The 25,219-nt window shown below is 41.0% G+C and overlaps 1 protein-coding gene across 2 annotated transcripts in view; it reads left to right on the forward strand.

Moving 5' to 3' along the window:
* OTUD7A (OTU deubiquitinase 7A) overlaps nt 1–25,219 on the forward strand; it is a 388,133-nt gene that overhangs the window by 186,735 nt on the left and 176,179 nt on the right. For both annotated transcript variants that reach the window (XM_070775293.1, XM_070775294.1), the window contains exon 2: nt 13,338–13,465. The gene's annotated coding sequence lies outside the window, so the exon portion shown is untranslated. The remainder of the gene's footprint in view (nt 1–13,337; nt 13,466–25,219) is intronic.

Raw genomic sequence — 25,219 nt, forward strand, 5'->3', positions numbered from 1 at the left:
ATTCCCTGAGGAAGTCACGAACACCTGGTCCAGGTACACAGAGCAGTCACTCAACAAACGCCACTTCTCTGCGCCTTCTGGGAACTGCTCAGGGTGAATTTCCAAGCCCAGCATTTCCTCTCTCTTCTCCGGCCTCTGAGGCTCAGCAGGGAGCAAACTGCCCTGCTGGCCCTGCGCTCCTAGCCCTTCTCCTGTTTCAAGACTGCGGGTCTTCAGGGCAAACACAAATGTGCTTTACTTGCACCCCACCTCCTGCAACTCCTGACAAAGTAGGTGCTCAGTGAAAGTTTGCTGGTTGAGGTATCTGCGAAGATTCCTTGCAGGATAAGGAACTTGAAGGAACCCTGGCTTGTGAAGGGCAGAGACACGTTGGGATAGGCGGAAGGGAACCCAATGGAAAAACACAGCAAAACTTAAGTAGGGTGGGAGGCAGCGGGGTCTGGGTGGTCTGAGGGAAGAAACCACCCCAGGGGAGGCCAGAGAGAGCCCCTGTGAGTGGTAACCTGCCTGGGATGGCCCGGAGTCTCCCAGGCAGCCTCTGGGCACCTGCCAGCCTGGCTACCCTGCTGGGTGACCACAATTCATTTTTACCTGCTTTTTGCCAGCAGTCAGGCCTGGGAGTATGCCTGGCCTTCTTTCATCTTTAGCCCCTCTGTATGCGTATATATTTTACTTTAGAATAATGTCACTTTACAGCCATGAGCTCCCTTCTGTCCCCAGAGTATTTTCAGAGGCCCCTCCCCATCAGTCTCCACCTGGACCTTTGGACCAGCCACCCATGGTAATAGATGAAATGGAGATGAAATGGCTTTCCAGGGTGTCACCATCACCATGTCCAAGCCAGCCACATCCTGCCTTTCAAGACAGCAGTATGGGTCTAAAATGGCTATTTGATTTTAGAAACATGTCTTCCAGAACTAAAGTGCACGCAAAGCTTCAACATCCTTCCCTTTGGCTGATAACCTTTCTCTCCCTTCACTGTATTCTCAATCTAAACATGTTTATAAATCACTGCAATTTTCTTGCATTTCCCTCTAGAGGAACTTGGATTCTGAAAAGCACTTCAGCCTCCCAAAACTTTACATAATTTATTGCAGACATATTTTGTGCTTGCAGTATCTTCCGGTACAAAAAGAGAATCTCCCTTTTATTTCCAGAAGTTGTTACAGACATATTCTGAATTTAAATGTCTTGAAAGTTCAGCCAGGACATGCTGCAAGTGTTGATTCCCTTTGATAACTGGAAATAAAACTGCATCCCAGGAGGACCGAGGTCTCCATACTTTGTGCCTTCCTGAGTGACAAAAGTTCTGAGTGGTTTAAAGCCCATTTCATAGAAATTCACTTTTCTTTTAAAACTCTTAAAAGACTAAGAAATAAAGCCAGTGTGTGAAGGTTATGTGTGGAGGAGAACCCTGTATTTTTACAAGTGAGCTAGGCATCCCAGGAGCACAGGCTGGGAGCCTGCATGGGAGATGTTGGGAGGCTCAGAGAAGTTTCATGAAGAATAGACATTTGAGTCGGGACGGGAGACCTCCCTTTCAGTGTTCTTGTGGGATTAAAGGAAGAGAAGTTTCATGAAAAATAGACATTTGAGCCGGGACAAGAGACCTCCCTTTCAGTGTTCTTGTGGGATTAAAGGAAGAGAAGTTTCATGAAGAATAGACATTTGAGCCAGGACGAGAGACCTCCCTTTCAGTGTTCTTGTGGGATTAAAGGAAATCCTGTGACACATTCAGCCTATTACATTGTGTGTAGTATGTGCTCAGTAAATAGGAGCTGCAGTGAAAAATCATGATCATTATTACCTTTGCTAGAGTTTCTGTGGCATCCACTAACATGAAGTGGGCGATGAATCTGGAAGAGAAACATCCCCTGATAATGAAAATATTTTTAATTTCTTTTATTGAAGTATTATAGTTGATTTACAATGTTGTATTACATTATGTTCTACTGTATAGCGGAGTGATTGAGTTATACATATACATATATATATATATATATTTCTTTTCCATTACAGTTTATCACAGGATATTGAATATAGTTCCCGGTGCTATAAGTAGGACCTTGTTGTTTATCCATTCCATATATAATAGTTTGAATTCCTGATTCTGAAATATTACTGTTGGAGACTTTTTACCTCCCCCAACACCACAGGCAAAGTCACCTCTTTCTGGTCTCCCTGGCTTGAGAGCAGAATTCATCAGCCCCATGTAGTCCTGCTTCTGTGGGTCCCTGCCCTCCCGCCTCCACGCCTGGCACCGGCTCCTGTGGGCTCCAGGACCCAGTGCTGGGGCTCCTGGAGCTGTGCCCAAAACTGTCCACTAGCGGGTCTGCATCTGTAACTCAGTTTAGTGCCTGGTCATTTCCCCTTCAGTCTTGGGGCCAAATGTATTGAGAAACAAATTGGTTGTTTGTCCAGACCAGTTGTGGTGTACACTAAAAGGTTCACATCCCAAAGCAAGTCAGTAAAATGTAAATTTGGTACAACTAGCCCTCTTTCACCTGGCCTTGACATTCCTTCTCTAGGAATCTTAGAAATGGCTTTTTAAGATTGCTGGAAATTTGTTGAGATTTTACTGGTTTTAATAGATTAATTACAGATGAATTAATATCACAATATTGTCTACTTGTCCAGGAAATATTCTCCCTTTATTCAGTGTTCAACTCCTGTTTTATAGTGGAGTTTTATAGGTTTCCTGGATGATTTCTATACCTTTGTAATTAGACTTTTTCATAAGGACTTTTTAGGATATTTTACTCTGCATATTTCTCTTTTTTTTTTCTTTTTTTTTTTAAGCAATAACATGTGGACCAAAAAAAGTGCTTTGAAAACTGTGTGAATGGTTTAAAGAATAAACTACACAGCTGTGCACCGGTCACACAGGAGGAACATGGTTGTACCCCAGAATTCATGGATGCGCCCACTCCCCGACCCGCAGAGGTCACCACTGTCCTGAATCATCCATGTTTACACAGGTCTCTCTCAGCATCCTGATAAAGCCATTGTAAATGGAAAATATCCCAAGTCAAAATGCATTTAATACATAAAACCTACCAAACATCATAGTTTAGTCCAGCTTCCTTCAAACCTGCTCAAAACACTTATATTAGCCTATAGTTGGGCAAAATCATCTAGCACGAAGACTGTTTTATAATGAAATGTTGACTATCTCATGTAATCTGTTGAATACTGTACTTGAAGCAAAAAACAGAATGGATGTCTGGGTCCAGGCTGGTTGTCAGTGTATTGATGGTTTACCCGCATGGTGGGGTGGCTCACTGCCACTGCCCAGCATCTCCAGAACAGGTTATGTGGTTTAGCACTCGCCCAGGAAAAGATCCAGATTCAAGAGCTACCATATCATCCTTCAGTCCTGCTCCTGTGCATATTCTGGATAAAAACACGGTTCGAAAGGATCCATATACCCCAGTGTTCATTGCAGTGTGGTTTACAATAGCTGAAACATAGAAACTACATAAGTGTCCATGGACAGAAGAGTGGATAAAGAAGATGTGCAACATATATACAATCAAATATTACTTAGTCATAAAAAAGAATAAAATAATGCCATTTGCAGCAACATGGATAGACCTGCAGATTTATAATACTAGGTGAAGTAAGTCAGACAGAGAAATACAAATATGATATTGCTTATATCAGGAATCTTGAAAAAAGATAAAAATTTATTTACAAAGCAGAAACAGACTCACAGACTTAGAGAACAAGCTTACTAAATCTACGATTACTGGGAGCTGGGGGTGGCGGGGGGCGATGACGAGGGGGCGGGGGAGAGACTGATTGGGAGTTTGGGATTGATAGGTGTACCCTGGTATATTTAAAATAGATTACCAATAAGGACCTACTGTATAGCACAGGGAACTCTGCTCAACACTCTATAATAAGCTAAATGGGAAAGCAATTTAGAAAAGAATAAATACATATATATGCATGACTGAATCATTCTGCTGTACACCTAAAACTAACATAGCATTGTTAATCAACTGTACTTCAGTATAAAATAAAAATTTTTAAGTTTTTAAAGTACAGTTTCTACTGAATGGACATAAATGTCACACCACCCTAAAGCTGAGTGAGTATTGTAGAACCATCCTAAGTCCAGGACCATTTCATTCCCAAGCTCAACTGCCTGGATCGGCCTGCTATTTGCACTTTATATAAGTGGATTGTGTGCATTCTCCTGTGGCTTGATTCTTTCCCTTAGTATAGTTTATCTGTCCAGCCATATTGATGTCTGTAGCCATCATGCACTCACTTTGCCTGAAATTTGGATTCCATTCTGCAGTTGATGAGCTTGAGTGTGCTCTCAGGTGCATGCATGTGAGGCCCAAAGGATGTGGGAGAGTTCCCGGGATGCTGGTGCCTTTCGTCTAGGTCAGGACATGCAGTGTTCCCAAACAGCTGCACTGCATTTGCCATTGACCAGCATCCAAAGAAGATTCTATAGGATTTTCTCTATATCCTTGTCCATATATGGCTTTGTTCCTTTAAATTGTTTTGCCACTCTGGCTGGTATAAAATATTTTCTCTTTGTGATCTTATTTTCCATTTATTTTCATAAAAATTAGATGGTCAGAATTTCTTTCTGACATGAATTTTTTCTATGTCTATTACTTTTTTGTTCTTGCATTTCTGCACAATTTCTACAAAATTTCTGCTTATTTCAATGGCCCATTTTTTTGTTTGGATTTTCTTTCTTTCTTTTTTTTTTTTAGTAAATCTTAGGAGTACTTTAAATTGTCTGAGTACCATTTCTTAATCAGTGATGTGTCTGGTAAGTATCTCCTCACATCATGTGGTCTGTCCACTCATTTTCTTAACAGTTTTAATACTTTTATGCAAAGCAGTTTATAATTTATTTTAGCCATATTTATGCTCTTGTTTTGTCTTAAATTCTTCCTTACTTCAGAGTCATAAGAAATTTCCCATATTCTCTTCTAGAATTTGTATAGTTTAGCCTTAATTTAGAAATTTATTCTTGGCATGATGGGGTCCAATTTCATTATTTCAATTTGCATGATCACTTGTGTTAGCATTGTATAGTGCAAAGTCTGTTCTTTTCCAACTGCTCTGGAAAATCATCTGTCATGTATCAAATGTCCATATATATATATATATATATATATATATATATGTGTGATCCTTTTTTAAGGTTTTCTATTCTGGGCCACTTCCCTACGTGTCTATCCCTGTACTGTAATGACAGAGTGTCTTCATTTCTGTCATTTTGTGATGAGTCTGGTTACCCCGCAGGGCCTTTCTCCACCTCATCCTTTATCTTCAATGTGCATTGAACTTTAGGCTTCTAAATACACTTTGGAATTAATTTGCCAGTTGTACACATGTACACATCACACCCCTCCACCCAACACACACATGTCCTTTAAGATATTAAATGCAATTATCTTAAAGGCCATGTGTGTGAACCTTTAGAAGTGTAATGTCTCCACATCTATATCTCCACTTATTCAGACCTATTTTATCTCCATGAGGTTTCTGTACACTTTTTGTTAGATTCATTCCTGTATATTTCACATTGATGCTATTGTATATCGCATTTTTTACTTGGTTTTCTAAATCTTTCTGGTTCATACACATAGAATTGATTTTGTATATTCATTTTATATCTGAAAGCTTTTATTCTAATAATTTATCAGCAAGATTATGTTCTATGTATTAAGCAATATTTTCCACGAATAATGCAGGTTTCTCCTTTTAAACTTCTCATGCCTTTCACTTTAATTAACTTATTTATGCGTCCTTAGTGCTCTGGCTAAGACTGCCAGGAGATTGGTGACCTACAGTGGTGACAGTGTGCTTCCCTGTTAGCTCAGCTGGCAAAGAATCCACCTGTAATGCAGGAGATCCCAGTTGGATTCCTGGGTCAGAAAGATCCCCTAGAGAAGGGATAGGCTGCCCACTCTAGTATTGGGCTTTGCTAGTGACTCAGATGGTAAAGAATCCGCCTGCAATGTGGGAGACCTGGGCTCAATCCCTGGGTTGGGAAGATCCCCTGGAGGAAAGCATGGCAATCCACTCCGCATCCCTGCCTGGAGAGTCCCCATGGCCAGAGGAGCCTGGCAGGCTGCAGTCCACGGGGTCGCAAAGAGTCGGACACGACTGAGCGACTAAGCACAGCAGAGCACCAGTGGTGATTGTGTGACCTTATCTTATTCATGATCTTAAAGGAAGGGCATTCAACATTATACAACATTTCACCACGAAGTGTAATATTTCCTGTCATCTTTTAGAAGATATCCTATATCAGGTTAAAGAGCGTCTATTTCTACTTTGCTACAGAGATTCTTTTATCGTGAATGGATGTTGAATTATATCAGTGTATATCTTTTGAAATGGTCATATGATTTTCCTCTTTAATTTATAATGTGGTGAATTTATAAGGTTTACACAGTGAACTTATTTTGTTGACAATTAATATTAATTTAGGATTTCCTTTTTTAATCTTGGACTAAGATAACTCATTTTGCCCTTTTATTTTTAACCTTTAGTTTTAATAGCAATCAGTTGATTAATAATCCAAGTAAATACCATATTATCGTTTCTTTTAACTAATAATTATTTCTTGTGTCTTACCTTTTCCCATTGGATTTATTTTTCTTTTTATTTGAGTATTTTCTCTCTAAATATTTTCAAGAGTCTGTGGGCAGTGAACCTTCTGAGCCTCTGTATGTCTGTAAACATATATCATCTTTTTCTTGAAAGATAATTTGTCTTTCCATATAGTCCTAGGTTCCAAATTCTACTCTCTTCACCTCCTGTCTTAAAACATATTTCTCCTTGAATGCTGTGTGCCCAATGGAGAAGTCTTTAATTTGATCTCATTCTTCTGTGTGTTTGTTTTGAAAATATTTTATGGTGGGAAAATATACATAACATGGGGTTTTCCCTGGTAGCTCAGATGGTAAAGAATCTGTCTGCCATGTGGGAGACCCGGGTTTGATTGCTGAGTCGGGAAGGTCCTCTGGAGAAGGGAATGGTTACCCACTCCAGTGTTCTTAACCGGAGAATTCCATGAATGGAGGTTACAGTCTGTGGGGTCACAAAGAGTCAGAAACGACTGAGTGACTAACACTTTCATGCATAACATAAATGTACCGTAAGTGTCCATTCAGTAGTATTAGGTACATTTACATTGTTATTCAACCATCACCACCATCCCTTCCTAGGACTTTTCCCCTCATTGTAATAACTCTTTATTCATTAAATCCTAACACAATTCCTCATCTCCCAGCCCCTAACAACTTCCATTCTACTTTCTGCCCCTAAGAATTCAACTATTCTGGATACTTCATGTAAGTGGAATCATACAGTGCCTGTCCTTTAATTACTAGCTTATTTCACTTATAATGTCCTCAAGGTTCATACATGTTGTAATGAGTGTAAGAATTTCCTTCCTTTTTCAAAAAAATTTTTAATTGGAGTGTAGTTGATTTACAATGTTGTGTCAATTTCAGGTGCACAGCAAGTGAGTCAGTGATACGTATACATACATCTGCTCTTTTAGGTTCTTTTCCCGTATAGGCCATTTCAGAGCGCTGTGTAGAGCTCCCTGTGCTATACAGTAGGTCCTTATTAGCATTATTTGTAGTAATGTGTATACATTCAGTCCCGACCTTCCAATTTATCCCTCCTTCCTTCCCCCCTCGTTTGTTTTCTGCATCTTGGATGATGTAGACATTTCTCCAAAGAAGACATACAAATGACTAACAAGCATGTGAAAAGACTCTCAACATCACTAATTATTAGAGAAATTCAAATTAAAACTACAATCAGGTATTATCTCACACTGATCAGAATGGCCATCAACAAATCTACAAACAGTATAAATGCTGGAGAGGGTGTGGAGGAAAGGGAACCCTCTTGTACTGTTGATGGTAATGTAAATTGGTATAGCCATTATGGAGAATAGTATAAAGGTTCCTTTAAAAACTAGGAATAAAACTACCATGCATGCGTGCATGCTAAGTTGTTTCAATCATGTCTGACTCCTTGCGACTCTATGGACTGTAGCCCACCAGGCTCCTCAGTCCATGGGATTCTCCAGGCAAGAATACTGGAGTGGGTTGCCATGCCCTCCTCCAGGACATCTTCCCAACCCAGAGATCGAACTCACATATCTTATGTCTCCTGCATTGGCAGGCAGGTTGTTTACCACTAGTGCTACCTGGAAAGCCCCATAAAACTACCATATGGCCCAGAAATCCCACTACTGGGCATATATCCAGAGGAAACCATAATTGAAAAAGACACATGTACCCCGGTGTTCACTGCAGCACTGTTTACAGAAGCCAGGACATAAAAGCAACGTAGATGTCTATTGACAGATGAATGGATAAAGAAGTTTTGGTACATTACTCAGCTATAAAAAGGAAACATATTTGAATCAATTCTAATGAGGTGGATGAACCTAGAACCTATTATACAGAGTGATGTAAGTCAGAAAGACAAATATTGTATTAATATATTAACGTATATATATATATGGAATCTAGAAAGATGGTACTGATAATCCTATTTGCAGGGCAGCAAAAGAGATGGAGACATAAAGGACAGACTTTTGGACACAGTGTGGGAAGGAGAGAGTGGGATGATTTGACAGAGTAGCATTGAAACATATATATTACCATATGTAAAATAGATGGCCAGTGGGAATTTGCTGTATGATTCAGGGAACCCAAAGCCTCTGTGACAACCTAGAGGGGTGGGATGGGGAAGGAGGTTCAAGAGGAAGGGGACATATGTATATCTGTGGCTGATTCATGGTGACGTAGGCAGAAACCATCACAATATTATAAGCAATTATCATCCAATTAAAAAAAAAAACTAAAAATAGAGCTACCATATGATCCAGCAAATCCCAGTCTTGGGCATATATTCAGAGAAAAACACAATTCAAAAAGATACACACATCCCAGTGTTCACTGCAGCACTATTTACAATAGCCAGAACATGGAAGCAAACTAATGTCTGTCAACAGAGGAATGGATAAAGGAAATGTGGTTCATGTATACAATGGAGGATTACTCACCCATATAAGAAATGCAATAATGCCATTTGCAGCAACATGAATGGACCTAGAGATTGTCTGACAGAGAAAGGTAAATATCATATGATATCACTTAAATTAATTTCATTCCTTTTTTTAAGACTGAATCATACTTCATTATATGGCTAGACCTTATTTTTTTAATCTGTTCATTCATTGATGGGAACTTGACTTACTTCCACCTTTTGGCTATTGTGAATAATTCTGATCAACAAGACTGTACAAATGTCTGTTCAAATCTCAGCTCTACCCAGAAGTAAAATTGCTGTATCATATGGTAATTCTTTGTTTAATTTTTTGTGGTTCCTCATCTTGATTACAGAGTTTTATATAGAAGTTTTCTATAGAAGCTGTACCATTTTACATTCCCACCAACAATGCAAAAGGGTTCCAATTTTCTTGTTTGTTTGTTTTTTTTCCCTCCTAATGGCTATGAAATGGTATCTCACTGTGGTTTTGGTTTGCATTTTTCTACTGATTACTGATATCAAGTACCTTTTCTTATTTGAACAAATGGGTATTAAAGTTCTTTATTTTTAAACTGAACTCTTTGGGTTTTCTCTTGAGTTGTAGGTGTTCTTTATATATTCTGGATATTAATCAATCACTTATCAGCTATATGGTTAGCAAATATTTTCTCCCGTCCCATAGGTTGCCTTTTCATTCTGTGTCATTTGATGTGCAGAAGTTTTAATGAAGTTTAATTTTTTTTGTTGCTTGTGCTATTTGTAACATATCCAAGTTATCATTGCCAAATCCAAGATCATGAAGATTTTCCTCTAAAAGTATACTTTTAGCCCTTAAATACAGGTTTTTGATCCATTTTGAAGTCACTTTGAGGTATTTGGAGAAGGGCATGGCAACCCACTCCAGTATTCTTGCCGGGAGAATTCCATGGACAGAGTAGCCTGGTGGGCTACAGTCTGTGGGGTTGCCAAGAGTCAGACATGACTGAGCGACTAATGCTTTAAGGTATGGTATAAGGTAAGGGTCCGGCTTTGTTTTTTTGTATGTGGATATCCAAGTTTTCCCAATAGTGTGAGAACTTTGTTCTTATCAAAATTGATTTGGCTATGGATTCTCATTCTTTTGCATTTAGTTTTAGTGTCTTCCAATCTCTTCAAGAAAATTAGAGATACCAAGGGAACATTTCATGCAAAGATGGGCTCGATAAAGGACAGAAATGGTATGAACCTAACAGAAGCAGAAGATATTAAGAAGAGGTGGCAAGAATACACAGAAGAACTGTACAAAAAAGATCTTCATGACCTAGATAATCACGATGATGTGATCACTGACCTAGAGCCAGACATCCTGGAATGTGAAGTCAAGTGGGCCTTAGAAAGCATCACTACGAACAAAGCTAGTGGAGGTGATGGAATTCCAGTTGAGCTATTTCAAATCCTGAAAGATGATGCTGTGAAAGTGCTGCACTCAATATGCCAGCAAATTTGGAAAACTCAGCAGTGGCCACAGGACTGGAAAAGGTCAGTTTTCATTCCAATCCCAAAGAAAGGCAATGCCAAAGAATGCTCAAACTACCACACAATTGCACTCATCTCACATGCTAGTAAAGTAATGCTCAAAATTCTCCAAGCCAGGCTTCAGCAATACGTGAACCGTGAACTTCCTGATGTTCAAGCTGGTTTTAGAAAAGGCAGAGGAATCAGAGATCAAATTGCCAACATCCGCTGGATCATGGAGAAAGCAAGAGAGTTCCAGAAAAACATCTATTTCTGCTTTATTGACTATGCCAAAGCCTTTGACTGTGTGGATCACAATAAACTGTGGAAAATTCTTCAAGAGATGGGAATACGAGACCACCTGATCTGCCTCTTGAGAAATCTGTATGCAGGTCAGGAAGCAAGAGTTAGAACTGGACATGGAACAACAGACTGGTTCCAAATAGGAAAAGGAGTATGTCAAGGCTGTATATTGTCACCCTGCTTATTTAACTTATATGCAGAGTACATCATGAGAAACGCTGGACTGGAAGAAACACAAGCGGGAATCAAGATTGCCGGGAGAAATATCAATAACCTCAGATATTCAGATGATACCACCCTTACGGCAGAAAGTAAAGAAGAACTCAAAAGCCTCTTGATGAAAGTGAAAGAGGAGAGTGAAAAAGTTGGCTTAAAGCTCAACATTCAGAAAACGAAGATCATGGCATCCGGTCCCATCACTTCATGGGAAATAGATGGGGAAACAGTGTCAGACTTTATTTTTCTGGGCTCTAAAATCACTGCAGATGGTGACTGCAGCCATGAAATTAAAAGACGCTTATTCCTTGGAAGGAAAGTTATGATCAACCTAGATAGCATATTCAAAAGCAGAGACATTACTTTGCCAACAAAGGTCCGTCTAGTCAAGGCTGTGGTTTTTCCTGTGGTCATGTATGGATGTGAGAGTTGGACTGTGAAGAAAGCTGAGCGCCGAAGAATTGATGCTTTTGACCTGTGGTGTTGGAGAAGACTCTTGAGAGTCCCTTGGACTGCAAGGAGATCCAACCAGTCCATTCTGAAGATCAGCCCTGGGATTTCTTTGGAAGGAATGAGCTAAAGCTGAAACTCCAGTACTTTGGCCACCTCATGCGAAGAGTTGACTCATTGGCAAAGACTCTGATGCTGGGAGGGATTGGGGGCAGGAGGAGAAGGAGACGACAGAGGATGAGATGGCTGGATGGCATCGCTGACTCGATGGACGTGAGTCTGAGTGAACTCCGGGAATTGGTGATGCACAGGGAGACCTGGCCTGCTGCAATTCATGGGGTCACAAGGAGTTGGACATGACTGAGCGACTGAACTGAACTGAACTGCATGTCTTTTTAAAAATTCAGTTAGGTTTATGAGGATATGTGATTTACCTATGTGGATGTAAGAGGTCAAAGGGGAAACCAGCCTGGGTTCTGGAGCCCCAGGGTGCTCAGGATCTACAGGGACCAGACTGGCCGTCCCCAGGCTGTGGGTGCACCCCCTGAGAGGCAGTCTCTGGATGCAGGAGAGGTCCTCAGACTTCACCCAGAACCTGTGTGTTAACCTGGAGGAGAGCGGGGTCCTGGTACTATGTATAGGGCGTGACCCAGCTCCTTCCCCTCACCTGTGCAGTCATGGCCCTCCTAGCTTATGAGCATCCTGGAGGTCTGATGCCTGCAAGAAAAGCCCACATCACAGATAAGCAAGTAGATTTCAGGAGTCAACATGCTACTCGTGATATTTGCCCACCTCACCCCCCCACTGCTGGGGTGCACCCTGCACTCACCTGGACTAAGGTTGGTCCACAGGAACCCTCCTGACTCAAGATCCTATTGGTGACAGTCTGACCTCCTGGCCTGGTACACCCCACCAGGAACAAGGAGTGGTCATCAGCCTGACCTCTTGAATTTCCTGAGGACCACACCATACCCTGGCAAGAATGATGATGAACAGCTTTCTAACTTTGTGATTCCCTGTGGTCTGTGCCACCTGAGGTTCTCATGGGGTGTCAGAAGTTCAGCTTCTGTCTGTGAGCCTCTCTGTGCACCTATCCTAGAGCATCAGCATAGCCCATGAACTTCTCATGACTCTGACCTCACAGTCACTTCCTTGAGTTGACACTCACTTAGAAGACTTTTCCTTTTATCCTGACCTAACTCTCAATGCCTTCATTTATTTAAAAATTAAAAGGTGGGATGATGTGTGAGGCAGGGAGATGCAGGGGCATGGAGTTCACTGTCAAGACCATTTCAAGGTCAAACTCTGTATCTTGATTACAGTGGTGGTTACACAGGTGTATACATTTTGTTGAAATCTATTTCCTTAAAGGGCTTCCCTGATAGCTCAGTTGAAAAAGATAGCTCAGTTGGTCCACCTGTAATGCAGGAGACCCCCTTGTGGCTCAGCTGGTAAAGAATCCGCCTGCAATGCAGGAGACCTAGGTTCGATCCCTGGGTTGGAAAGATCTCCTGGAGAAGGAAAGGGCTACTCACTCCAGTATTCTGGCCTGGAGAACTCCATGGACTTACGGTCACAAAGAGTCAGACACGACTGAATGACTTTCACTTTCATGCTTTCATGTACTTAAAATGCATGTATTTTATTATATGTAACCTATTTGTCAATAAAGCTTATTTAAACAATCTTTAAAGACCATTTCAAGTTCATACCATACCAAATATTTTAAATCATTTTAAAATTTGAAATATAAAAAAGTTTTAAATTCTTACTTCTAATGAGATGTAAATGTTTTCTTTCATTATTGTCTTTTCCAGAGTTCTCAGGGGCTGTGGTCTCACGCCATCCACTGGGACAACAATGGCCCATTTCCAGCAGAGGCAGTGCCGCGTTGCCCCGGGTGCCTGACTGCCACCCACCTCCAGTGAACTGCAGTGTCTGAAAAGTGAGTTCCATGTTCATGGGGTCTGTCATGACTATGCTGGGGTGGGGCAAGTGCAATCAACATTTCCAACAGGAGAGCTTGTTGTGGTCCTGGGAACAGATGACCTGAAAATCAGGTTTAAAGCCAGGGAATGAGAGTGCATTAATTTATCTGCTGAAGTCCATTGAGAGGAAATTATAAAATGCATTTCATGTTGCATTAACATTTGTGTTTAGAATAGTAAACATCACCCTTCTAAAGAACGTGGCTGTAGTGAATAACCAGGAGGTAATTTGATTTATACTAGTGCAGAATTTATTAAGCCACTCTGTTGCCATCTGTAGTTATCATGATTGATTTTTAAAATATTAGAAGAATAACTTAAGCAAAAGACTAAAGTCTCATATTAACATATTAATTGCTTTTATTTTTAATGTTTTTCTTAGTGCTTGTCCAGAAATAGAATTTTTATCTAGTTGATATTAGAGTAGCAATTCTTTTACCTTATGACTCTTCAAACAAATCTCTTCATTTACTTTTTTGCCTCCTTTTCCTTTTGATAAACTCCAAACTCTTAGGAAAATGGAAAAAGGGGGCAGTGAACACCCGTGTTCTTCACTCAGATTTACTAGATGTTTACCCAAGTACACACTCAGATACATACACACACGGAGAGATTGTAAAGATGGATGTGTGTGTGTTATGGATGCGTGTTCAGTTTTTTCTCTGAATCATTTGTACATAAATTGCAGACATCATGACATACTTTGCATATACCTCTTAAATTCATAGGCTGTCTTCTTCAAAACTGTCCTATAATACCATTATCACCGTGGAATTCAACACTGATAAAGCAATGTTTTCCAATATATAGTTCCAATTCAAATACCCCTGGTTGCCCCCCAAATATCCTTTATAACTGTCTTCCCTTATTTAGTATTCAGTTAAATGTCATTCACTGAATCTAGTTATATCTCTTTGTTGTTAGTCACTAAGTTGTGCCCAACTCTTTGCGACCCCATGGACTGCAACACGCCAGGCTTCCCTGTCCTTCACCATCTCTCGAAGTTTGCTCAAACTCATACCTATTGTCGGTGATGCCATCCAACCATCTCATCCTCTGTCACCCCCTTCTCCTGCCTTCAGTCTTTCCAAACATCTTGAATCTTTTCCATTGAGTAGGCTCTTCATATCAGATGGCCAAAGTATTGGAACTTCAGCTTCAGCATCAGCCCCCCCAAGTGAATATTCATGGTTGATTTCCTTTAGGATTGACTGGTTTAATCTTGCTGTCCTAGGGACAGCTCTGTTTTTGTTTTTGTCTTTTGCAATGTTCACATATTTGTAAAGAATCTGAGCAAAAAAAAGAAAAAAAGAATCTAAGCCTTTCGTTTTGTAGAGTATCTCGCAGGAGTTGTCTGACTGTTCTTCATCCTTAGCTGCAGGTAGACATCTCGTGTATTTGCCTCGCATTTACATCATCATGACCTAGTATTGGTAGTGACAAGTTCAGCTGACCAAGGTGATTTCTGCCAGAGCTCTCCTTTATGATGTTACCTTATTTATTTCTTCTAATTAGTAAGTAATCTGTGGGGTGAGGTTTGAGATCATAGGAATATTCTCTTTCCCAGATAATTTTCACCAGTGATTTAGCACCCATTGCTGGTCGTATTATGATTTTTCACCAATCATTCAATCTGCGCGTCAGACTTCCTTCCCTGTAACATAGTCCCCCCTTTTTCACTTTTTCCACATCTGTGAGATCACACAAGGGAGTATCTGGCTAGTCAAGAGAAGGACTCTGAAATCAAACTGTATAGGTGTGCCCCTTGTCTCTGTTCATGCTGACCAGACGACCTAGGTAAATGCTTCACTTCACAACCCTCAGTGCCCTAGTGTTTAACACTGGAGACAGGAGTAAGTCCTGCGAGAGGTGTCCATTGGGGCTGGAGCCATGGGTGGCACTCACTGGGTATGATTACAGAGGCAGGAAGGATGGTTGAGTACCCAGTGAGTGCTGCTCCAACCCTGAGTTCGTTTGTAACCCATGAAAGCTGATTCAGACCTTTGGCCAAAAGGCTGATGAACGTTAATGACAGGGCAGAGCTCTAGTCTGAGTGCTCATAATCTTAAGTCCCTACACTTAGAAGGTTGCGTAGAGAAGCAAACTCATGGCAGGAAGCATCCACCAGCGAACAGTGTCCCCGTGAGGTGACTCCACCCCCTGTTCTGGTTACTCCTCACTCTCACGGTCACACTCCCTTCCACCCTGCTGCAGGCCTGGACCTCCCTGGCCTGCTGTCTGTCTGCCTTTCAGTCACAGATAACTAATTGGACTTCTTGTCTGAAGGTTATTAGATTTCTTTCTGTTTGGATTTAGTCACTGTGGTTTTATTCAGTCCCTATGGTTTTATTTTCTGGCCGTGGAATCTTCCTTAAGAATGTTTTAGAAATTTTACCAAGGAATAGTATTGTGAATATACATGTGATTTACAAGCTACATGTGGACATGGATTAGATTGCTTCTGGAGAGTACTTGTAGCTACTAGATTATCTTCAAAACACTTCCTCTGTACATTTTATGTGTCTCATTTTCTTCCCCACAGTGCTTTCTTTTTTTCTATTGAAGTGTAGTTGATTTACAATGTTGTGTTAATTACTGCTGTACAGCAAAGTGACTCAGTTATACATGTATATGCATTCTTTTTTATATTCTGTTCCATTACAGTGTATCATAAGATATTGAATATATTTTTCTGTGCTATAAAGTAGGACCTTGTTGTTTATAAAAGCTTGCATGTGCTAACTCCAGCCTCCCCCTTGGCAAACTTCCCTGCGATTCTTAAAAGCAGATGAGGGCTGGTGTGATAAAGGATGCCTGTGGCTGCAGCCAGTGTGCTTCCTGCTTGTCAGACAGAGCTTGCAGGATGGCTCTGTGGTGTCCCCTGTTCTCCTGCTTTCTGGGGCGATAGCCAGCCCAGCTGGCATCCCCAACCCAAAGCTCCCCTGAAGTTTCCCACCTTCTCCTTCTGGTTTCCTCCTTCTTAGCAGTTTATGAGCTGGGGACCCTCTGCCTGTCTCTGTGTGCCTTTGGGATGAGTTCCCTGGGGAAAGAACTAGGTTGTAGGTCTGACATCAACTTGATGGGATGGGTGGAGCCAAGTTGAAAATCGGATCTCTGCTTCTGCAGAGACACAGAAGAGAGGACTTGGGTTTGTTTGTTTTTTGATATATATTGATTTATTTACAATACTGTGTTAGTTTCAGGTGTACAGAACAATGATTCATTTATACATATATATATATATTTACATTCCCTTTCATTATAGGTTATTACAAGATATTGAATATAGTTCCCTGTGCTATACTGGAAATCTTTGTTGATTACTTGAGTTTCATTTAAACATGTGGGTAGAAATATCAGGACGGCCTTTTTTTTTTTTTTCATTTCCTAGTATGCACCATGAGGAATTTCTGCCCCCTTGAAAACCTGAGTTACCTAGTTTTGAGAGGCGTGCTCCAAACCAGCATGCTTAAGGATGGCCTTGAGGTATCTTGAAGGCTCGGAGAAGCCCCTCTTGGAGAAGCCCCGTCCCCGAGGTTGGCAGGCCCTGGGCCTCGCGGGGGCCCTCCCCGGCAACCCTGGGCCAGGACCCTGAGTCCCTCTCTTCTGCTCCCTTTTCCTGCTTCCTTGTGCCTGACAGGAAGGGCCTCAGTCTTCTCCTGCAGCTGCTTCCTTGGATCCCAGGAGCTCACGTTTTTCTGGGGCAGGTGTGATCAGGGCGCTGTATTTGTCTGTGTCACACACACCCACACTTCCCCAGGAAGAATGGGCCCATGCTGCCCCAGACTAGGTGACACATCAGGTCATGAGGAAGGTATCAGAGCCAGGGGCCTGAGCTCCCCCTGGGGGACCTGGTTCTGCCCATTGGTGCCAAACTCTGGGGCAGTGGGATGGGGATGCTGGGCAGACAGGCTGTGCTTCCATCCATGTGAAACATCACCTCTTGGGCTCTGAGGTTCTGGGGTCTCGGGGTCAAGTGCTCACTCCCACTTTCTAGCTGGGTGGCCCTGACTCCCCAGCTGCCCAAGGAGTCAGTGGTTCCCCAGGGGGTTGGACTCTGAGCAAAAAAAAAAAAGGTTGAAATCAACTACCTCAAACTTGATGCTCTCCAAAGCTGCAAAGCTTCTTACTTGATCTTGAGCCAGCACTTAAGTGTTTGAGTGATATTGGCTTCACCATTCTTTCCTCAGGGGAGTTGTACTTATATATTCTGCTTAAAAGTGTCATTTCTTTCTTAACTCAGACAGCTGATCCCATAAACTTTAACTTTGTGTGCATCACCTTTTGTGAACCAACCTTTTAAAAATTATTAATATTTTTTATTTACAAAACAGAAATAGAACCACAGACACAGAAACAAACGTACGGTTACCAAAGGGGAAAGGTGGTGGGGAATAAGTTAGGAGTTTGGAATTAGCATATACATTGGAATTAGCATATACACACAGTTATCAACATATATATAAAATAGAGGGCTTCCCAGGTGTTTCAGCAGTAAAGAATCTGCCCGCAATGCAGGAGACCTGGGTTCGATCCCTGGGTGGGGAAAATCCCCTGGAGGAGGAAACAGCAACCCACTCCAGTATTCTTGCCTGGAGAATTCCATGGACAGAGGAGCTTGGCGGGCTACAGTCCATGGAGTTGCAAAGAGTCGGACACGACTTAGTGACTAACACACACACACACACACACACACACACACACACACACACATACACACACACATATAAAATAGATAAACAACAAGGACTGCTATATAGCAGAGGGAGCAATACTCAGTATCTTACAACAACCTATAAGGGAGAAGAATCTAAAAAAGTATATATATTGTTGTTGTTGTTTAGTTAATAAGTCTTGACTGACTCTTTTGTGACCCAGTGGACTGTAGCCCACTAGGCCCCTTCTGTCCATGGGATTTCTCAAGGAAGAATACTAGAGTGGGCCATTTTTCATTCTCCATGGGCTCTTCCCAGCCCAGGGTTTGAATCCATGTCTCCTACATTGGCAGGCGGATTCTCTACTGCCACCAGGGAAGGCCTGTATAACATAAGTTCTTTTGATATGACATAAAAGCAAATCTTCTGAAAGAATGGTACTCCAGAGGGTCTTATTAGGTGTCTAAAGTTATTAGTTTAAGAATATATTTGCAACTAAATGAATAGATAATTACAACAGTAATAATCGTATATAACCTATTTTTGGTACCCACTGTGGGCGAGGCACTGTGTTGTGTAATCACCTCCAGATCCATGTAAAACAGGAGCTACTCTCCTCATTTCAAAGGGAAGCAGTGAGAGCCAGGAACGAAATTGATTGTCCCAGTTTATTTGCAGGCCTGGTACATTTGTATTTCAGTATAAGTGTTCCTAGTGATTAAAGCTTGAAACTCAGATATCCAAAGAATACAATTAGTAGATTAACACATTCAGGTCATAAAGTTGTCAGGTAAGTATAGGAACTGATTGGGTTCTTAAAAATCTACCCATCTCACTGTCAGCTATTATAAAATATACAGAGCCATCCAGGATGATGCAGTCTGTAGATGTCTTTTTCTTTTTTATTTGTTTGTTCCTTCATTTAGGTAAACTGGCTTCTTCTGTTTGGAGAGATAGATACTTAGATAAAACTGAATTTTATAATAGCCTGTTCTAGCATAAAAGCTGAAATTCTCCTTTGCTTGTGAAATTTAATTATTTTTTAATGGAAAAGAGCTATCACATCTACTCCCTTTGTTTCACTTCTTGTAAGTATGCTGGAAACTTCCAAGTGTAAATATCTAGCTCACTGGAACTTCTGTCTAAATATCCCCTAGATAGCTTTCCCGACCTCTTTAACATGCACACACACACACACAAACACACAGACACACAGTTATGCAAGGATGCATACATGCTTATGCACACACGCATATATATGCATCCACATCCAACATAAACACAAGTACACATACTCATATACGGACACACAGAAGCTCACACACATAGACGCCTACACATGTGCACAAAGTCACACGTGAACACCTCAATACACATGCACACATGGTCTGTAATCCAAGTAGAGTTCATTTTTATATGTGGTGTGAGGTCTAGATTGAGGTGTTTTTGTCTCTTTGCTTTTGCATATGACTATCAATTCGTTCTAGGCTCACTGTTTGAAAAGTCTGTCCTTTTCCCATCAATTGCCTCGGTACCTTTGTCAAAATCTCAGCTGTTTTCTGTTCCATTGATCTGTGTATCTATCCTCTCCCAAATACCACACTGTCTTGCCCACAGTAGGTTTATAATGCATTTTTAAGCAGCATGAATCCTCCAGCTGTTTTTCTTTTTTCAAAATTGTTTCAAAAATCTAGTTCCTTCATCTTTCCGTGTAAGTTTTAGAATCCACTTGTCCATGTCTACAAAGAATCCTGCTTAGATGTCGAATGGGATTGTATTTAATTTGTAGATTATTTGAGGGTAATTGACTGCTTAACTGCACTGTATCTTGCAATCCATGCTAGTGGTACGTCTCTTCATTTATTTAGGTCATGGTTGGTCTCTTTTGTCTGATTTTTGTGAGCTCCCTGCAATTTTGTTTCAGGAATATGTCCTTGCTTTGTTGATCTTCAGGTCTATACACATCCTGCTCCACCTGTTTGGCTGTGTTCGTACTTCCCACCCACCCCTCATATTCACGTGGAGATCAGCTCTCTACCTCTTTACTTGCAAAATTCTTAGTTCTTCTGCAGATGAAAGATCACTTCCTCAGCCCCGTTAATTCTCTCCTCCATGCCTATGGTCAACACCAAAATCAGATTGATTATATTCTTTGCAACCAAAGATGGAGAAGCTCTATACAGTCAGCAAAAACAAGACCAGGAGCTGACTGTGGCTCAGACCATGAACTCCTTATTGCCAAATTCAGACTTAAATTGAAGAAAGTAAGGAAAACCACTAGACCATTCAGGTATGACCTAAATCAAATCCCTTATGATTATACAGTGGAAGTGAGAAATAGATTTAAGGGTCTAGATCTCATAGATAGAGTGCCTGATGAACTATGGAATGAGGTTCGTGACATTGTACAGGAGACAGGGATCAAGACCATCCCCATGGAAAAGAAATGCAAAAAAGCAAAATGGCTGTCTGGGGAGGCCTTACAAATAGCTGTGAAAAGAAGAGAAGCGAAAAGCAAAGGAGAAAAGGAAAGATATAAACATCTGAATGCAGAGTTCCAAAGAATAGCAAGAAGAGATAAGAAAGCCTTCTTCAGTGATCAATGCAAAGAAATAGAGGAAAACAACAGAATGGGAAAGACTAGAGATCTCTTCAAGAAAATCAGAGATACCAAAGGAACATTTCATGCAAAGTTGGGCTCAATAAAGGACAGAAATGGTATGGACCTAACAGAAGCAGAAGATATTAAGAAGAGATGGCAAGAATACACAGAAGAACTATACAAAAAAAATCTTCATGACCCAGATAATCACGATGGTGTGATCACTGACCTAGAGCCAGACATCCTGGAATGTGAAGTCAAGTGGGCCTTAGAAAGCATCACTATGAACAAAGCTAGTGGAGGTGATGGAATTCCAGTTGAGCTATTTCAAATCCTGAAAGATGATGCTGTGAAAGTGCTGCACTCAATATGCCAGCAAATTTGGAAAACTCAGCAGTGGCCACAGGACTGGAAAAGGGCAGTTTTTATTCCAATCCCAAAGAAAGGCAATGCCAAAGAATGCTCAAACTACCACACAATTGCACTCATCTCACACGCTAGTAAAATAATGCTCAAAATTCTCCAAGCCAGGCTTCAGCAATATATGAACCGTGAACTTCCAGTTGTTCAAGCTGGTTTTAGAAAAGGCAGAGGAACCAGAGACAAAATTGCCAACATCCACTGGATCATGGAAAAAGCAAGAGAGTTCCAGAAAAGCATATATTTCTGCTTTATTGACTAGGCCAAAGCCTTTGACTGTGTGGATCACAATAAACTGTGGAAAATTCTGAAAGAGTTGAGAATACCAGACCACCTGACCTGCCTCTTGAGAAACCTATATGCAGGTCAGGAAGCAACAGTTAGAACTGGACATGGAACAACAGACTGGTTCCAAATAGGAAAAGGAGTATGTCAAGGCTGTATATTATCACCCTGCTTCTTTAACTTATATGCAGAGTACATCATGAGAAACGCTGGACTGGAAGAAGCACAAGCTGGAATCAAGATTGCCGGGAGAAATATCAATAACCTCAGATATGCAGATGACACCACTCTTATGGCAGAAAGTGAAGAGGAATTCAAAAGCCTCTTGATGAAGGTGAAAGTGGAGAGTGAAAAAGTTGGCTTAAAGCTCAACATTCAGAAAATGAAAATCATGGCATCCGGTCCCATCACTTCATGGGAAATAGATGGGGAAACAGTGGAAACAGTGTCAGACTTTATTTTTGGGGGGCTCCAAAATCACTGCAGATGGTGACTGCAGCTGTGAAATTAAAAGACGCTTACTCCTTGGAAGGAAAGTTATGACCAACCTAGATAGCATATTGAAAAGCAAAGATATTACTTTGCCAACAAAGGTCCATCTAGTCAAGGCTATGGTTTTTCCTGTGGTGACGTATGAATGTGAAAGTTGGATTGTGAAGAAAGCTGAGCACCGAAGAATTGATGCTTTTGAACTGTGGTGTTGGAGAAGACTCTTGAGAGTCCCTTGGACTGCAAGGAGATGCAACCAGTCCATTCTGAAGGAGATCAGCCCTGGGATTTCTTTGGAAGGAAGGATGCTGAAGCTGAAACTCCAGTACTTTGGCCACCTCATGCGAAGAGTTGACTCATTGGCAAAGACTCTGATTCTGGGAATGATTGCGGGCAGGAGGAGAAGGGGACGACAGAGGATGAGATGGCTGGATGGCATCACTGACTTGATGGACGTGAGTCTGAGTGAACGCCAGGAGTTGGTGATGGACAGGGAGGCCTGGCATGCTGCGATTCACGGGGTCGCAAAGAGTCGGACACGACTGAGCAACTGAACTGAACTGAACTGAACTGATAGTGAGATAGCTAAGCGTATAATCAGATAGACACAAAGCCAAATAGAAAAGGGAAGAGATTGAAAAGTAGAGAGATAGGTAAGTAGTCAGGTTGGCAGGTAGGTAGAAATAGAGAAGGGAGGGAGGGATATAGTTTAACTTAAGTTTAATTAATCTTGACAAAATTCTAAGAAAGATATGGTATATTCCCCCCTTGTATAGATGAGGAAAAGATTGAAGGGGCTTTAGTGACCATCCAGAGGTCATTCTTACAGAGGATGGCAGCACCCAGGTCTCATCAGTCTGGCCTTTCTCCTTTGCTTCTCCAACTTCCGTCACTGCCTTACCAACTGAGCCTTTCCTTTCTCTTGTTCCCTTCAGTTTTCAGACTTGAGCCCACCTGTCATTTCTTATCTAATTGAATAGCTTCTGCAGAAAATAATACTTCAAGTAGATTGTATCATTTGAGCACAAAGCAGAGCTCTGAAAGCCAGAAGTAAAATTAAAAGGAAGGCTGTGGCTTTTTAGACATTGTCCTACAAATGAGATTCTTTTCCCTTTCAATAGTTTTAATTATTCTGTACTACATGGATATTCTCATGTGCCTTAGAGAAATGTTCATATTGACACCTCAGGGACAGGTCATGTCCTGGTGCCATAGGTAATGCAGACATTCCTCTTTGACAAACAGTTGTTTTGGATATTTCCAGCTGTGCTGCAAAGAACATCCTTGTGCACTTGAGCATGCCTGACTCTATGAAAGATACCAAGAGGCAGAATTACATTTTAAAAACTTAGATACTGAACAAAATGCTCTCCACTGACCTCACCACAAACCCCATATACTCCCCCTAGTGGTGGAAAAAATAACCCATTTCAACCCATCAGGGCTGATTTTTCCAAATAATTTTTAAATGTAATTAATTTATTTTTAATTGGAGGATAATTGCTTTACAATGTTGTTTTAGTTTCTGCCATACATCAACATGAATCACCTGTGGTGGTAGTGGTTTAGTTGCTAAGTTGTGTCTGACTTTTAAAAAAAAATTATTTATTTTTTAACTGAAGGATAATTGCTTTACAGAATTTTGTTGTTTTCTGTCAAACATCCACAATAATCAGCCACAGGTGCACTATGTCCCCTCCCTCCTGAACCTCCCTCCTATCTCCCTCCCCATCCGACCCCTCTAGATTGTTACAGAGCCCCTGTTTGAGTTCCCTGAGTCATACAGTAAATTTCCATTGGCTATCTATTTTACATATGGTATTGTAAGTTTCCATGTTACTCTCTCCATACGTCTCACTCTCTCCCTCCTCCCCTCCCCCTGTGTCCATAAGTTGGTTCTCTATGTCTGTTTCTCCATTGCTGCCCTGAAAATTATCAGTGCCATCTTTCTAGATTCCATATATATGCATTCAGATCAGTTCAGTTCAGTCGCTCAGTCGTGTCCAACTCTTTGCGACCCCATGAATCGCAGCACACCTGTCCATGACCAACTCCCGGAGTTCACCCAAACTCATGTACATCGAGTTGATGATTCTATCCAGCCACCTCATCCTCTGTCGTCCCCCTCTCCTCCTGCCCCCAATCCCTGCCAGCATCAGTATATGATATTTATATTTCTCTGACTCACTTAACTCTATATAATAGGCTCTAGGTTTGTCCACCTCATTAGAACTGACTCAAATGTGTTCCTTTTTGTGGCTGAGTAATATTCCATTGTATATATGTACCACAGATTCTTTATCCATTCATCTGTCAATGGACATCTAGGTTGCCTCCATGTTCTAGCTATTGTAAATAGTGCTGCATTGAACATTGGGGTACATGAGTCTTTTTCAATTCTGGTTTCATTAGAGTATATGTCCAGTAGTAGAATTGCTGGGCCATGTGGTAGTTTTATTCCTAGTTTTTTAAGGAATCTCTTTACTGTTCTCCATAGTGGCTGTATCAGTTTGCATTCCCACTAACAGTGTAAGAGAGATTCCTTTTCTTCATACCCTTTCCAGAATTTATTGTTTCTAGACTTTTTGATGATGGCCATTCTGACCTGCGTGAGATGATACCTCATTGTGATTTTGATGGTATTTCTCCACAGAAGACACACAGAATGCTAATAAACACATGAAAAGATGCTCTGCCCATTTTTTGATTGGGTTCTTTGTTTTTCTGATATTGAGCTTCAATGAGATACTATATTTTAAAGATTAATCTTTTGGCAGTTGCTTCATTTAAAGTTATTCTCTCCCATTCTGAGGATTGTCTTTTCATCTTGTTTATGGCTTCCTTTGCTGTGCAAAAGCTTTTAAGTTTAATTAGTTCCCACATTTGTTTTTGTTTTTATTTCCATTACTATAGAAGATGGGTCATGGAGGATCTTGCTATGATTTATGTCAAGGAGTGTTCTGTATATGTTTTCCTCTAAGTGTTTTATAGTTTCTGGTCTTACATTTGGGTCTTTAATTCATTTTGAGTTTATCTTTATGTATGGTGTTAAGAAATGCTCAAATTCATTATTTTACACATAGCTGTCCAGTTTTCCCAGCACCACTTACTAAAGAGACAGTTTTTTCTCCATTGTATATTCTTCCCTCTTCTGTCAAAGATGAGGTACCCATAGGTGCGTGGGTTTATCTCTGAGCTTGCTATCTTGTACCATTGGTCTATATTTCTATTTTTGTGCCAGCCATACTATCTTCATGACT

The sequence above is a fragment of the Bos indicus genome, chromosome 21 (assembly GCF_029378745.1).
Source record: "Bos indicus isolate NIAB-ARS_2022 breed Sahiwal x Tharparkar chromosome 21, NIAB-ARS_B.indTharparkar_mat_pri_1.0, whole genome shotgun sequence".
Lineage (NCBI taxonomy): Eukaryota > Metazoa > Chordata > Mammalia > Artiodactyla > Bovidae > Bos > Bos indicus.